The 15190-nt window shown below is 45.1% G+C and overlaps 1 protein-coding gene across 1 annotated transcript in view; it reads left to right on the top strand.

Annotated features, from left to right (window-relative positions):
* LOC122561984 (glypican-6-like) overlaps positions 1-15190 on the top strand; it is a 236646-nt gene that overhangs the window by 151840 nt on the left and 69616 nt on the right. The gene's annotated exons all lie outside the window — the stretch shown is intronic.

Below are 15190 nucleotides of genomic sequence, written 5' to 3'. Positions count from 1 at the left end.
GCAAGAACTTTCAAAAACTGACTAGGGGCAGATGTTTGCTAAAGGGATGGCTAGAAAATGGGAAGCCTTCAGAAATGAAATAACGAAGTCCAGAGACAGTATATTCCTATTAGGGTGAAAGGAAAGGCTGGTAGGTGTAGGGAATGCTGGATGACGAGAAAAAGTGAGGATTTGGTTAAGAAAAAGAAGGAAGCATATGTCAAATATTGACAGGATAGATTGAGTGAATCCTTAGAAGAGTATAAAAGCAGGAGGAGTATACTTAAGAGGGAAACCGGGAGGGCAAAAAGGGGACATGAGATAGCTTTGGCAAATAGGGTTAAGGAGAATCCAAAGGGTTTTTACAAATACATTAAGGAGAAAAGGGTAACTAGGGAGATTAGGGCCCCTCAAAGATCAGCAAGGTGGCCTTTGTGTGGAGCCGCAGGAAATGGGGAGACACTAAACGAGTATTTTGCATCAGTGTTTACTGTAGAAAAGGATATGGATGAGATAGACTGTAGGGAAATAAATGGTGACATCTTGAAAAATGTCCATATTACGGAGGAGGAAGTGCTGGATGTCTTGAAATAAGTAAAGGTAGATAACTCCCCAGGATCTGATCAGGTGTACCCTAGAACTCTGTGGGAAGCTAGAGGAGTGATTGCTGGGTCGCTTGCTGAGATATTTGTATCATCAATAGTCACAGGTGAGGTGCCGGAAAACTGGAGGTTGGCTAACGTGGTACCACTGTTTAAGAAAGGTGGTAAGGACAAGCCAGGGAACTATAGGACTAGGGAATCTGACGTAGGTGGTGGGCAAGTTGTTGGAGAGAATCTTGAGAGACAGAATTTACATGTATTTGGAAAGGCAAGGACTGATTAGGGAGAGTCAACATGGCTTTGTGCGTGGGAAATCATGTCTCATGAACTTGATTGAGTTTTTGAAGAAGTAACAAAGAGGATTGATGAGGGCAGAGCAGTAGATGTGATCTGTATGGACTTCAGTAAGGCGTTTGACAAGGTTCCCCATGGGAGATTGATTAGCAAGGTTAGATCTCATGGAATACAGGGAGAATTAGCCATTTGGATACAGAACTGGCTCGAAGGTGGAAGACAGAGGGTGGTGGTGGAGGGTTGTTTTTCAGACTGGAGGCCTTTGACAAGTGGAGTGCTACAAGGATCGGTGCTGGGTCCACTACTTTTCGTCATTTATATGAATAATTTGAATCTGAACTTAGGAGGTATAGTTAGTAAGTTTGTAGATGACACCAAAATTGGAGATGTAGTGGATAGTGAAGAAGATTACCTCAGATTACAATGGGATCTTGATCAGTTGGGTCAATGGACTGAGATGGGGCAGATTTAATTTAGATAAATGTGAGGTGCTGCATTTTGGGAAAGCAAATCTTAGCAGGACTTATACACTTAATGGTAAGGTCCTAGGGAGTGTTGTTGAACAAAGAGACCATGAAGTGCAGGTTCATAGCTCCTTGAAATTAGAGTCATTGGTAGATAGGATAGTGAAGAAGGCATTTGGTATGCTTTCCTTTATTGATCAGAGTATTGAGTACAGGAGTTGGGAGGTTATATTGCGATTGTACAGGATGTTGGTGGGGTCACTTTTGGAATATTTCAATTCTGGTCTCCTTCTTATCAAAGAATGTTGTGAAACTTGAAAGGGTTCAGAAAAGATTTAGAAGGATATTGCCAGGGTTGGAGGATTTGAGCTATAGGGAGAGGTTGAATAGATGAGAGGCTGTTTTCTCTGGACTGTCAGAGGCTGAGGCAAGGCCTTATAGAGGTTTATAAAATCATGAAGGGCATGGATAGGACAAACAGACAAAGTCTTTTCCCTGGGGTGGGGGAGTCCAGGCTTAGATGGCATAGGTTTAGGGTGAGAAGGGAAAGATCTAAAAGAGATCTAAGGGGCAACTTTTTCACACAGAGGGTAGTGCAAGTATCGAATGAGCTGCCAGCAGAAGTGGTGGAGGCTGGTACAATTGCAACATTTAATTGGCATTTGGATGGGTGTATGAATAGGAAGGGTTTGGAGGGATTATGGGCCAGGTGCTGGCAAGTGGGACTAGATTAGGTTGGGATATCTGGTTGGCATGGACGGGTTGGACCGAAGAGTCTGTTTCTGTGTTGTACATCTCTATGACTCTATAGTGAAAAGTTTTGTGTCTAGTACAGCAGATCATAACATACAAAGACACAAAGATCATAGGATGATAGAACAGAACAAGGAATACCAATTTACGGATGCAAAGAAGGTGTACCAAAAGCAAGATCAGTTTGGGCGGCATGTATGGACAGTGGTTAGCACTGCTGCATCACAGCACCAGGTTCACCATGATGTTGCCTGAGATGGAGAAATTGCACTATGAGGAGAGATTAGATAGGCTTGAATTATTTTCTTTGGAGCAAAGAAGGATGTGGGGTGTCATGATTGAGGTGTACAAGTATTATGTGGGGTGTGGACAGGGTGAATAGAGAGCAGCTGTTCCCCTCGATTGAAGTGGTCAATCATGAGAGGGCATAGTTTTGGGATAAGGGGCAGGAGATTCAGAGGATTTGGGGAAAAAAACATTTTCATTCAGAGGGTGGTGGGAATCTGGAATGCACTGCCTGGGAAAGTAATGGAGGCTGGAAACCTTACAATCTTCAAAAAATATTTGGATGAGTATTTCAAATATCATAGCATTCAACGATATATGACAAGTGCAGGAAGTATTAAAGCACACTTCTATTATTGGTACAGACTCAAAGGGCTAAAGGGCCTTTTCTTCACTGTATGAATCTAGATGCCTAATGAGAACTTTGCAAGGAGAAAGGCATGGATGATGGTAAGTTTAGAGAGGGGTTTGTTGATACTCTAGAGCATGTTGATATCAAGAAGGAGGTGGTATTGGAAAATATTAAGGTAGTTAAGTCCCCTTGGCCTGATGGGATCTATCCCAGGATACTGAAAGAGGCAAAGGAGGCTGGGGCCTTGACAGACATATTTGGATTGTCTTTATCCATAGATGAGGTCTCAGAAGACTGGAGAATACCTGATGTTCATCTGTTCAAGAGGGGTAACAGGAATAATCCAGGAAATTATAGTCCAGTGAGCCTTTCATCAATGATAGGGAAATTATTGGACAAGTTTCTAAGGGACAGGATATACTTGCATTTGGAAAAGATTGGACTTATTAGGGATAGTCAGCATGGCTTAAGCAAGGGAGGTCTTGTCTCTCAAACCTGACAAGGAAATGAAAAGATAATTCATGAGGATAAGGCAGTGAATGTTGTCTGCATGGACTTTAAAGCATTTGACAAGGTCCCTCTTGGTAGGCTGGTCCATAACATTAAATCGCATGGAATACACAGTGAGTTGGAAAGTTGGATACAATATTGGGTTGGCCATGGAATACTGTGGTTGGTTTTGGTGGGGTGTATTTCTGACTGAAGGTCTGTGTTCAATGTTGTTCTGCAAGGCTCCATGCTAAGATCGTTAATCTATGTAAATGATTTGGGTCAAAATGTCAGTGGTCTGATTAGTAAGTTTGCAGGTGATAGGAAAATTGGTGGAGTTATGGATAATGAGGAAGAATATCAAAGGATGCAGCGGGATAGATCAGCTGGAAAATTGAATGGTAAAATGGCAGATGGAGTAATCTGAACAATTCAGAGGTGATGCATTTTGGGAGGTCAAATGCAAGAGGAAAGTATGGCTGTAAATGGTCGGAACCTTAGCAGCATTGTTTGTACAGAGGGATCTTAGGTCTTAGTCCATAGCTCCCTGAAAATGGCAACACAAGCAGGTAAGGTTAGCTTAACAGTGATGGGAAAACATTAGAGGCTATTATAAAAGTGTCAAGCTTGGACAGTTAAGCATAGGTATATGAAGGGAAAATCATGTTGAACTAATCACCTTAATTACTCTGAGGATGTAACTGGTAGAATAGATGAGGGAGAACTGATGGATGGATTTCATAAAGTTTTTTGATAAGGTCCCACATAAGATGTTAGTGTAGATTCTCAGGTACCTTTTGATTCATTTTGTTTTAATTCATTAATGGGCTGAGGACATTGCTGGCTAGGCCAGCATTTATTGCCCATCCCTAATTGCCTAGAGGGCAGTTAAGAGTCAGCTACATCGTTGTTAGTCTCGAGGCATACATAAGCCAGACCATATAAGGAACCAGTTGGGTTTTTCCGACAACCGACAATGGTTGAGCATGAGCTAAATTTCTGGATTGATAGTCCAGTGATAATGCCAATAGGCCATTGCCTCCCCAATATGACCTGGGCAGCATCATCTCCCTTGGTAAAGACAGAAACAACATAGTTAGTACATAGCAATGTCCCCGCTTTCATGCATGAATTCCCTTTTCAATCCAACTCCTATATCTAAACTTTGACTTAAGAGTGTAGGAATGGGAATAGGACATTCAACCCATCATACCTGCTGCATTCAATTTGATCATGGTTGATCATTACCTCAGTGACACTTCTCCATTCCAACTCCACAACCTTGATGTTGTTAGTCTCCAGAAATCTATCGATTTTGCATTTAAATGTTCAATGAATTGAGCTTCCACAGCCCTCTGGGTTAGCAAGCCCAAATGATTCACCACCCTCTTCGTGAAGAAATTCCTCCTCATCTAATTAGTTTATCCTTTATTCTGAGATTATGTCCCCAGTTTCTAGGGGAAACAGCCTAGCTATGTTCACCTTGTCACATTCTGTAAGAATTTTTCAAGTTTCAATTTGGGTCATCTGTAATTGTTCAAGTTGCCAGAGCATGTGGGCCCAGCTGCCTCATTCTCTCCACATAAAACAATCCTCCCATCCCAGGGATTAATCTGAATGCCCTTCATGCCTATAGAATGGATGGATTCCTTTGCACATGACCTACTAGATTCTTGTATTCTGTCTTTATTTGTTTGAATAGTTTTTTTTGCTCACCCTCTGAACTTTCAACATTGAGCCTGATTCTCAATTGTGTTATCCACCTAGCATACACATGCTTTTTCTGTTTTGTCTCACTCTATCTCTACCACCATCAAGGGACCTATGGCTTTTTGTCCTACATTTTGATTTCATAGAAATAGAACATAGAACAGTACAGGCCCTTTGGCCCTTGATGTCGTGTCGAACTTTTATCCTACTCTAAGAACAAGCTAAACTACAGACATTTTACCATCATCTATGTGCCTATCCAAGGGTTGCTTAAATGTCCCTAATCTATCTGACACCACTACCAATGCTGGCAGTGCATTCCAAGCACCCATCACTCTCTGAGTTAAAAACTTACCTCTGACATCTTTCCTAGACCTCCCTCCAATCACCTTAAAATTATGCCCTCTCATGATAGTCACTTTTTCCCAAGGCGAAAATATCTGGCTATTCACTCTATCTATGCCTATCATCCTATACACCTCTATCAAGTCATCTCTCATCCTTCTTCGCTCCAATGAGAAAAGCCCTAGCTCCCTCAACCCTTTCTTCATAAGACATGCCCTCCAGTCCAGCGTAGTACCCTGGTAAATCTCCTCTGCACCCTCTCTAAAGCTTCCACATCTTTCCTATAATAAGGCAACCAGAACTGAACACAATTTTCCAAGAGTGGTCTAACCAGGACTCCGTAGAGCTGCAGCATAACCTCACGGCTCTTTTAAACTTAATTACCTGCTAATGAAAGCCAACACACCATATGCCTTCTTAACAATGGTGGACATGGACCCCAAGATCTCTCTGTTCCTCCACACAGTCAAGAATCCTGCCTTTAACCCTGTATTCTGCATTTAAATTTGACCTCCCAAAATGAATCACTTGACACTTCTCCAGGTTGAAATCCCTCTGCCACTTATCAACTCAGTTCTGCATCCTGTCTATGTCCCATTGCAACCTACTACAGCCCTCCACACCATTCAAAAACCACCAACCTTCGTGTCATCGGCAAACTTATTAACCCACCCTTCCACTTCCTCATCAAATATTTAAAAAAATACGAAGAGCAGAGATCCCAGAACAGATCCCTGCAAAACACGGTGGGGGCGGCACGGTGGCGCAGTGGTTAGCACTGCTGCCTCACAGCGCCAGAGACCTGGGTTCAATTCCTGCCTCAGGCGACTGACTGTGTGGAGTTTGCACGTTCTCCCCGTGTCTGCGTGGGTTTCCTCCGGGTGCTCCGGTTTCCTCCCACAGTCCAAAGATGTGCAGGTCAGGTGAATTGGCCATGTAGTGTTAGGTAAGGGGTAAATGTAGGGGAATGGGTGGGTTGCGCTTCGGCGGGACAGTGTGGACTTATTGGGCCGAAGGGCCTGTTTCCACACTGTAAGTAATCTAATCTAACACAACTCATCATCCAGCTCCAGGCTGAATACTTTCCATCTACTACCACCCTCTGTCTTCTTTGGGCCAGCCAATTCTATATCCAGACAGCCAAGTTTCCCTGTATCCTATGCCTTCTTACTTTCTGAATGAGCCTACCAAATGCCTTGCTAAAATCCATCTACATCACATCCACTGCTGTACCTTTATCAAAGTGTTTTGTCACATCCTCAAAGAGACTTGTGAGGCATGACCTGTCCCTCTCAAAGCCATGCTGACTATTTCTAATCAAACTATGGTTTTCCAAGAATCATAAATCCTGTCTCTCAGAATCCTCTGCAATAATTTGCCCACCAGCGACGTAAGACTGACTGGTCTGTAATTCTCAAGGTTATCCCTATTCCCTTTCTTGGACAAGGGAATAACATTTGCCACCCTCCAATCATCTGGTACTGTTTCAGTGGACAATGAGGATGCAAAGATCATCACGAAAGGCACAGCAGTCTCTTCCCTTGCTTCCTATAGTATATCCCGCCTGGCACAGGGGACATGTCTATCCTCGTATTTTTCAAACTTTCCAGCACATCCTCCTTCTTAACATCAACCTATCAGCCTGTTTAACGCTGTCCTCACAAATGTCAAGGTCCCTCTCAGTAGTGAATACTGAAGCAAAGTATTCATTAAGGACCTCCCTATCTCTTCCAACTCCAGGCACAAGTTCCCTCAACTATACTGATCGGCCCTACCCTCACTCTGGCCATCCTCTTGTTCCCACCTAAGTGTAGAACGCCTTGGGGTTTTCCTTAGTCCTACCCATTGAAACTTTTCCATGTCCTCTTCTAGCTCTCCTAAATCCATTCTTCAGTTCCTTCCTAACTACCTTGTAAACCTGTAAAGCCCTATCTGGTCCTTGCCTTCTCAACCTAAAGTAAGTTTCTTTCTTCCTTTTGACTAGATGATCCACATCTCTTGTCATCCCTTCCTTGCCTCAGTGGGACAACCCTGTGCAGCACTCACAGCATGTGCTCCCTAAACAACCTCCACATTTCTGTTGTGCATTACCCTAAGAATATATGTTCCCAATTTACGCTTCACAGTTCTTGCCCAATCGCTGGTAATTCTCCCTCCCCCCACAATTAAATACTTTCACATACTGTCTGCTCCTTTCCCTATCTATGAGTATAGTAAAGGTCAGGGAGTTGTGATCACTGTCACCGAAATGCTGTCCCACTGAGAGATCTGATACCTGGCCTGGTTCGTTGTCAAGCACCAAATCCAATATGGCCTCGCCTCTCATAGATTTATCTACATATTGAGTCAGGAATCCTTCCTGCACACACCTGACAAAATCTGCTCCATCCAAACTATTTGCATCAAGGAAGTTCCAGTCAGTATTAGGAAAGTTGAAGTCACCCATGACAACAACCCTGTCACTTCTGCACCTTTTCAAAATCTGTATCTCAATCTGTTTCTCCGTATCTCTGTTTCTGTTGAGGGGTCTATAGAAAACTCCCAATAAAACAATTGCTCCTTTCCTGTTTCTGACTTCCACCCATACTGACTCTGTAGACAAACCATCCTTGACAACCTCCCTTTCTGCAGCTATGATACTATCCCTGATTGAGGAGAAAGTGAGGTCTGCAGATGCTGGAGATCAGAGCTGGAAATGTGTTGCTGGAAAAGCGCAGCAGGTCAGGCAGCATCCAGGGAACAGGAGAATCGACGTTTCGGGCATAAGCCTGAAGAATGGCTTATGCCTGAAACGTCGATTCTCCTGTTCCCTGGATGCTGCCTGACCTACTGCGCTTTTCCAGCAACACATTTCCAGCTACTATCCCTGATTAGCAATGCCACTTCCCCACCTATTATACCTCCCTCCCTATTCCTTTTGAAATATCTAAATACCGGAACATCCAACAACCATTCCTGCCCTTGTGATATCCAAGTCTCTGAAATGTCCACAATGTCATACTGCAAGTACTGATCCATGCTATTAAGTTCATCACCCTTATTCCTGACACTTCTTGTGTTAAAGTAGATGCACTTCAACCCATCACACTGACTGCGCCTTTGCCCTATCAACTGTCTGTCCCTCCTCACAGACTCTCTGCACGCTGTATCTGCCTGTTCACCAGCTACCCCATCCTCTGATCCATAGCTTCAGTTCCCTTTCCTCTGCCAAACTAGTTTAAACTCTCCAGACCAGCTCTAGCAAACCCCCGCTCCCAGGATATTGGTACCCCTCCATTTCAGGTACAACTCATCTTCTTTGTACAGATTCCACCTTCCCCAGAAGGTATCCCAATAATCCGCATGTCTGAAGCCCTCCCTTCTACATAACTCTGCAGCCGCATGTTCAGCTGCACTCGCTCTGTGTTCTTAGCCTCACTAGCCCGTGGCACCAGAGGTTACTACTCTGCTCACCGTGTCTTTTAGTTTCCAACCTGACTCCCTATATTCACTTTTCAGGTCCTCATCCCTTTTCTTAACTACGTCATTGGTACCGATATGTATAATGACTTCTGGCTACTCACTCTCCCCCCTCAAGAATCTTGAGACTCGATCTGGGACATCCCTGACCATGACACCCAGGAGACAATATACCACCTAGGAGTCTCGTTCGTGACCACTGAATCTCAAGTCTGTTTTATACTTTGACTGTAGTCAAACTATCTCCTTTTGAAAGATAGTCCATTGTTCCATTACACATTTGCCTGCATATTTTTGATTCCAAGTTAGCTGGGCCAGATCTATTCTCACTTCATTAAAATTGATCATAAGACATAAGAGAAAGTGAGGACTGCAGATGCTGGAGATCAGAGGAACATACAGCATGACGGGCAGCATCTGAGGAGCAGCAGATTGGACGTTTCGGCGTAAGCCTTTCATCAGACATCGGAGCAGTATTAGGCCATTCAGCCCATCAAGTTTGCTTTGCCATTCGATCATGGCTGATATTTTTCTCAACTCTGTCTTCCTGCCTTCACCCCATGACCCTTGATGCCTAAAGGCTCTCTGCCTTTATTCCTGATGAAGGGCTTTTGCCCGAAACGTCGATTTCGAAGCTCCTCGGATGCTGCCTGAATTGCTGTGCTCTTCCAGCACCACTGATCCAGAATCTGGTTTCCAGCATCTGCAGTCATTGTTTTTACCCCTACAGTATGTCAAAGGACAGGTCACACTGCATCTGGTGCTTGGTAATGAACCAGGCCAGGTGTTTGATTTGGTGTTAGGTGAGCAATTTGGAGAGAGTGACCATAAATTGGTAACATTTAGTTTAGCAATGGAAAGGGATAGGTACATGCCACAGGGGAAGAGTTATTGATGGGGGAAGGGCACTTATAATGCGATTAGGCAAGACTTTGGATGCATAGAATGGGATAGCAAAATACAGGGGATGGGGGCAATCGAAATGTGGAGCTAGTTTAAGAAACAATAAAGAGGGGTCACACTTTCAACGTAAGAGATGAAACATCTAAGGGGGATACACGCGGCAAGTAGTTTACACAGAGGGTGGTGGATGTCTGGAATACGTTGCCAGCAGAGGTGGTAGAGGCAGGCACAGTAGATTCATTTAAAATGTGCCTGGACAGATGCATGAGTAGGTGGGGAGCAGAGGGATACAGATGCTTAGGAATTGGGCGACACGTTTAGACAGTAGCTTTGGATTAGCTCAGGCTTGGAGGGCCAAAGGGTCTGTTCCTAGGCTGTAAACTTTCCTTGTTCTTTGTTCAATGTCCTGTCAGGCAGGAGGAAGTGATAAGGTAAGGGAACCGTGGTTTACTACAGAAATTGCATCCCTTGTTAAGCGGAAGAAGGAGACTTATGTGACAATGAGACGAGATGGTTCAGATGAAGCGATAGAGTTACAGGTTAGCTAGGAAGGATTTAAAGAGAGAGTTAAGAAGAGCAAAGAGAATACATGAGCAGTGTTCAGCAGGTAGAATAAAGGAGAACCCGAAAGCTGTGAGGAATAAAAGGATGACAAGGGTAGGAATAGGGCTAGTCAAAGGCAGAAATGGGAAGTTGTGTGTGGACCCTGTGAAGATCGGAGAGGTGCTAAATGGTTTTCACTCAGGAAAAGGACAATATTGTAGAGGAGAAGAATGAGATATGAGATATTAGACTAGAAAGGATTGAGGTTCGTTAGGAAGAGGTGTTATCAATTCTAGAAGAAGTGAAAGTAGACAAGTCCCCTGGTCCGGATGGGATTATCTTGGAATCTAGGGAGGAGATGGCGGAGCCTTTGGCTTTGATCTTTGAGTCATCATTGTCTTCAGGTTTAATGCCAGAGGACTGGAGGATTGCCAGTGTTGTGCCCTTGTTCAAGAAGGGCAGTAGAGATGACCCAGATAATTATAGACCAGTGAGCCTTACATCTATTGGAGGAAAAATTTTGGAAAGGTTTATGAGAGATAGAATTTATAATCATCTAGCAAGCAACAATTTGATTGGAGATGGTCAACATGGTTTTGTCAAGGGCAGGTCATGTCTCACAAATCTCATTGAGTTTTTTGAGAAGGTTACCAAGCATGTGGAAGAGAGTAGGGCAGTTGATGTGTTGTACATGGACTTCAGTAAAGCCTTTGATTGGGTTCCACATAGTAGGCTGTTGGAGAAAATTCAGAGGCATGGGATTGAGGGCGATTCAGCAGTTTGGATTAGAAACGAGGGTAGGTCCAATCAAGGACAATAGTGGGAGACTGTGTATTGAGTCGGAAGAGATAGGAGAGGTCTTGAATGAGTACTTTTCTTCAGTATTTACGAATGAGAGGAACCGTATTGTTGAAGAGGTGAGTGTGAAACGGACTGGTAAGCTAGAGGAGATACATGTTAGGAAGGAAGATGTGTTGGACATTTTGAACAACTTGAGGATAGACAAGTCCCCCGGGCCTGATGGGATATATCTTAGGATCATGTGGGAAACAAGAGAGGAAATTGCAGTACCGTTGGCAATGATCTTTTCATCTTCACTGTCAACGAGGGTGGTACCAGGGGACTGGAGAGTGGCGAATGTTGTGCCCCTGTTGAAAAACGGGAATAGGGATAACCCCAGGAATTACAGGCCAGTTAGTCTTACTTCGGTCGTAGGTAAAGTAATGGAAAGGGTACTGAGGGATAGGATTTATGAGTATCTGGAAAGGCACTGCTTGATTAGGGACAGCCAGCACGGATTTGTGAAGGGTCGGTCTTGCCTTACAAGTCTGATTGAATTCTTTGAGGAGGTGACCAAGCATGTGGATGAGGGTAGAGCAGTGGATGTAGTATACATGGATTTTAGTAAGGCATTTGATAAGGTTCCCCATGGTAGGCTTATGCAGAAAGTCAGGAGGCATGGGATAGAGGGAAATTTGGCCAAGTGAATAGAAAACTGGCTAACCGGTCGAAGTCAGAGAGTGGTGGTAGATGGTAAATATTCAGCCTGGAGCCCAGTTACAAGTGGAGTTCTGCAGGGACCAGTTCTGGGTCCTCTGCTGTTCGTAATTTTTATTAATGACTTGGATGAGGGAGTCGAAGGGTGGGTCAGTAAATTTGCAGATGATGCGAAGATTGGTGGAGTTGTGGATAGTGAGGAGGGCTCTTGTCGGCTGCAAAGGGACTTGGATATGATGCAGAGCTGGGCTGAGGAGTGGCAGATGGAGTTCAACCCTGCCAAGTGTGAGGCTGTCCATTTTGGAAAGACAAATAAGAATGCGGAATACAGGGTTAACGGTAGGGTTCTTGGTGTGGTGGAGGAACAGAGGGATCTTGGGGTCCATGTTCATAGGTCTTTGAAAATTGCCACTCAGGTGGATAGAGCTTGTAAAAAGGCCTATGGTGTATTAGCATTCATTAGCAGAGGGATTGAATTCAAGAGTCGTGAAGTGATGTTGCAACTGTACAGGACTTTGGTTAGGCCACATTTGGAGTACTGTGTGCAGTTCTGGTCACCTCACTTCAGGAAAGATGTGGAAGCTTTGGAGAGGGTGCAGAGAAGATTTACCAGGATGTTGCCTGGAATGGAGAATAGGTCGTACGAGGATAGGTTGAGAGTGCTAGGTCTTTTCTCATTGGAACGGCGAAGGATGAGGGGTGACTTGATAGAGGTGTATAAGATGATCAGAGGAATAGATAGAGTAGACAGTCAGAAACTTTTTCCCCGGGTGCAACAGAGTGTTACAAGGGGACATAAATTTAAGGTGAAGGGTGGAAGGTATAGGGGAAATGTCAGGGGTGGGTTCTTTACCCAGAGAGTGGTGGGGGCATGGAATGCGCTGCCTGTGGGAGTGGTAGAGTCAGAATCTTTGGTGACCTTTAAGCGGCAATTGGATAGGTACATGGATGGGTGCTTAAGCTAGGACAAATGTTCGGCACAACATCGTGGGCCGAAGGGCCTGTTCTGTGCTGTATTGTTCTATGTTCTAAACTGGCTTTCTGTGAGAAGGCAGCGAGTGGTAGTTGATGGAAAATATTCAGCCTGGAGTCCGGTTACTAGTGGTGTGCCACAAAGATCTATTTTGGGAACACTGCTGTTTGTCATTTTTATAAATGACTTAGACGCAGGCATAGGTGGATGGGTTAATAAGTTTGCAAATGACACTAAAGTCGGTGGAGTAATGGACAGTTTAGAAGAATTTTGCAGGTTGCAGGGGGACTTGGATAAACTGCAGAATTGGACTGAGATATGGCAAATTGAGTTTAATGCAGATAAATGTGAGGTGATTCACTTTGGGAGGAATAACAAGAAGGCAGAATACTGGGTCAGTGGAAAGACTCTTGGTAGTATGGATGTGCCAGAGGGATGTTGGTGTCAATAGACAATAGGTAAAAATAATGACTGCATATGCTGGAAACCAGATGTTCTGGATTAGTGGTGCTGGAAGAGCACAGCAGTTCAGGCAGCATCCAAGAAGAAGCGAAATCAACGTTTCGGGCAAAAGCTCTTCATCAGGAATAAAGGCAGTGAGCTTGAAGCGTGGAGAGATAAGCTAGAGGAGGGTGGGGGTGGGGAGAAAGTAGCATCGAGTACAATGGGTGAGTGGCGGACGGGATGAAGGTGATAGGTCAGGGAGGAGAGGGTGGAATGGATAGGTGGAAAAGGAGATAGGCAGGTAGGACAAGTCCGGACAAGTCATGGGGACAGTGCTGAGCTGGAAGTTTGAAACTAGGGTGAGGTGGGGGAAGGGGAAATGAGGAAACAGTCGAAGTCCACATTGGTGCCCTGGGGTTGAAGTGTTCCGAGGCGGAAGATGAGGCGTTCTTCCTCCAGGCGCCTGGTGGTGCGGGAGCGCCAGTGAAGGAGGCCCAGGACCTCCATGTCCTCGGCAGAGTGGGAGGGGGAGTTGAAATGTTGGGCCACGGGGCGGTGTGGTTGATTGGTGCGGGTATCCCGGAGATGTTCCCTAAAGCGCTCTGCTAGAAGTCGCCCAGTCTCCCCAATGTAGAGGAGACCGCATCGGGAGCAACGGATACAATAAATGATATTAGTGGATGTGCAGGTAAAACTTTGATGGATGTGGAAGGCTCCTTTAGGGCCTTGGATAGAGGTGAGGGAGGAGGTGAGGGCGCAGGTTTTACAGTTCCTGCGGTGGCAGGGGAAAGTGCCAGAATGGGAGGGTGGGTTGTAGGGGGGCGTGGACCTGACCAGGTAGTCATGGAGGGAACGGTCTTTGCGGAAGGCGAAAAGGGGTGGGGAGGGAAATATATCCCTGGTAGTGGGGTCTTTTTGGAGGTGGCGGAAATGTCGGCAGATGATTTGGTTTATGCGAAGGTTGGTAGGGTGGAAGGTGAGCACCAGGGGCGTTCTGTCCTTGTTACGGTTGGAGGGGTGGGGTCTGAGGGCGGAGGTGCGGGATGTGGACGAGATGCGTTGGAGGGCATCTTTAACCATGTGGGAAGGGAAATTGCGGTCTCTAAAGAAGGAGGCCACCCTAGTTCCAAACTTCCAGCTCAGCACTGTCCCCATGACTTGTCCGGACTTGTCCCACCTGCCTATCTCATTTTCCACCTATCCATTCCACCCTCTCCTCCCTGACCTATCACCTTCATCCCCTCCCCCACTCACCCATTGTACTCTATGCTACTTTCTCCCCACCCCCACCCTCCTCTAGCTTATCTCTCCACGCTTCAGGCTCACTGCCTTTATTCCTGATGAAGGGCTTTTGCCGTAAACGTCGATTTCGCTGCTCCTCGAATAGACAATAGGTGCAGGAGTAGGCCATTCTGCCCTTCGAGCCTGCACCACCATTCAATATGATCATGGCTGATCATCCTTAATCAGTATCCTGTTCCTGCCTTAACTCCATAACCCTTGATTCCACTATCCTTGAGAGCTCTATCCAACTCTTTCTTAAATGAATCCAGAGACTGGGCCTCCACTGCCCTCTGGGGCAGAGCATTCCACACAGATTCCTATACATAGTTTCCTGAAAGTTGCCACCCAGGGTGATAGTGCTGTTAAGAAAGCATATAGTTTGTGTTAGGTTTTTTTGATAGAGGGATTGAGTTCCAGAGCCGCGATGTCATGGTGCAACCGTACAAAACGCTAGTGCAGCCGCAATTGGAATATTGTGTATAGTTCTGGTCGCCCCGTGACAGGAAGGATGTGGAAGTATTGGAAAAGGTGCAGTGGAGATTTACCAGGATGTTGTCTGGTCTGGAGGAAAGGCTGAGTGACTTGGGCCTGTTCTCATTGGAAAGAAGAAGGCGGAGAGAGAATTTGATATAAAGACATGCAAGATTATCAGAGGATTAGATAGGCTAGACAGTGAAAGTCTTTTTCCTTGGATGATGCCGTCAGCTTGTATGAGGGGGTATAGTTACAAATTCAGGGGTGATAGATTTAAGACAGATGTCAGAGACAGGTTCTTTACTCAGAGAGTGGTAAGGGTGTGGAATGCCCTACCTGC

Source organism: Chiloscyllium plagiosum, unplaced genomic scaffold (genome assembly GCF_037043375.1).
Source record: "Chiloscyllium plagiosum isolate Xiang-an unplaced genomic scaffold, Cpla_swu_hap1 HiC_scaffold_11, whole genome shotgun sequence".
Classification (NCBI taxonomy): Eukaryota; Metazoa; Chordata; class Chondrichthyes; order Orectolobiformes; family Hemiscylliidae; genus Chiloscyllium; species Chiloscyllium plagiosum.
This window is presented reverse-complemented; position numbering and strand designations above follow the sequence as displayed.